The sequence below is a fragment of the Gracilinanus agilis genome, chromosome 1, assembly GCF_016433145.1.
Source record: "Gracilinanus agilis isolate LMUSP501 chromosome 1, AgileGrace, whole genome shotgun sequence".
NCBI classification, from domain to species: Eukaryota; Metazoa; Chordata; class Mammalia; order Didelphimorphia; family Didelphidae; genus Gracilinanus; species Gracilinanus agilis.
In genome coordinates, this window is record NC_058130.1 from 285,848,313 (window position 1) to 285,850,376 (window position 2,064).

The following is a 2,064-nucleotide window of genomic DNA, read 5'->3' on the forward strand; positions in this document are numbered from 1 at the left end:
GGTCCGGGGGGGGGGTTGAAGGGGAAAGGTGGAGCATGAATCATGTAACCATGTTAAAAATGAATATTAATAAATGTTAAAAAAAATGCCCTTACCCTTTGACTCTGAGATTCCTCCACCAGATCTCCAAGGAGGTCAAATTTTTTTTTTTAATCATCAAAATGATATGAACTTCTCATACTGCTGCTTATCATCACTACACAGCTCCTTCACAAAGAGGATTTGAAGGAATAAAGAATGACATTGTTGGAAAGTGGGTGCTTTTTGGCAACAGGAATTGAAATTGTCTGCCTAACACCATCAGAAGGAGAGCTGTCCCTTAGCAGTGGCTAGGGACTAAGAAAAAATTTTGCTATTTTCTTTTCCCAAGGGGGTTCCAAGCAGGGGGCTCCTAAGATAGAGGAATCAACTAGGGACAAGAAAACCCAGCAAAAGGTTTGAAGGGATGGCAAAGCCTCTTTCCTGCTCATGTTTGAAGAATTTATTTCTTGGCAGCAGGGGAACCGATGAAAAGGCAGACTAGGCATACATAAGATCTAGTTGATTTCAATGTCTCAGGGAATTATGTCATTCACAAACTAGTAAAATATGTTGTGTCCCTTTAGTACACTATCTTAGAGCAAGGAGTCAAAGCTGAAGAGAGACCTCTAGGAGGTTTTATAATACAAATATGGCAGGAAGTCATCCTATTATTCTGGCCTGTAAGAGGTTACTTTGTTTAGATAGTTTTGTTGGAGTAACTTTGTAAGGGTTAAATTAAGGAGTTCAACAAAGTGAGGAGAGCAGTTTAACAGAAACTTTATTTAATTAGAGAAAGAAGTACAGATAGAAAGATAGACAAGAGGAAAGAGAGATTATTAAACTTATACTCTATAAATATACCTAAAATTCCTAATACTACCTAAATTTCCTAAATCTATTTCTGTCTTCTCAGGACAGGTTCTTCTGGCTGGCACATCAGGCCTACTCTACTCTATCTATAAAGTATTCACTACCTAACTCCCTAAAATAATAGGCAGCCTCCATTCACACTCACTCCTTTCTAAGGGGTAAAAGTAGGGTTTTATTGACTAAATATTAAAAAGGAGTGGTGGCTAAGGTATTGAATAAGTATCAATTCCCAAATGATTTTTAGTAATTTATTTATAAAATATAGGAGAGAGTGAAAGTAGAGAGATGAGAAGAGGGTAGAGTAAGAGATCTAGCTTAATGAGCTAAGTAATTTGCTCTTGCCTCTGACTCAACCCAGGCAGTCCTTAGCCAGGGAAGGCTCAGCCAAGGGCTGAGGGCCTAATGAAGCAAAAGCTTCAGTCATGAAGCCTCTCTTGAAAGGAGAGTTCCTTTAGAGAAATCCAGGAAGGGTCAGTCTTTATACTCAACATGTATAATTCTAAGGGAGAGATTTAAGAACAGTCTCACCAAGTCCAAGGTCCCAACCAGAGCTCCTCCAGGTCCAAGAAACGAACAAGAAAAAAGCCACAGGAAGTTGTCGCTCCCTTTTAAAGGCACTTCTTTATTGTCACTTCCTGTGCCTTCCTCTTAGTTTATGTGTTCAATCACAACAGACGCTTTGCTTAGGCAGCATGGTCAGTCAATTCTGATTTGTCACCCACTCTTACACACATGGGTTACAGACTTCCTCTACTTGAAAATTAAGTGGGGTTGTTTACACATTTGCTGATTAGATCTAAAAAATGGGCAGGGTAGATTTAATCTCATTATCACACCTTCAATCAGTTTTCTATAGCAACCCAACTATCAGTAGCTAACTGCCAGCAGATCCTTGCCTCAGAAACAGACCTCCTGCTCTCTAGAGATCCCAGAGGCAAAAGGCCCTCAACTGTCAGCAGCTGCTTCTTTATCTCCTCATTCACCAACTGCCCCCTTCCCAACTTCCTCTCAGAGGGAAGGCTACTTCCTCTCCTCAGTCCTGGTCTCCCTGGTAATGGAATCTTCAGCTCTGGCTCACTGAATCACTGAACCCATGAGGTCTGATCTACTTAGAAATCCTGCTCTCTAGCCTCTTAAGGAGACAGAGGGAGGATCAAGAAAATCCCTTTATCA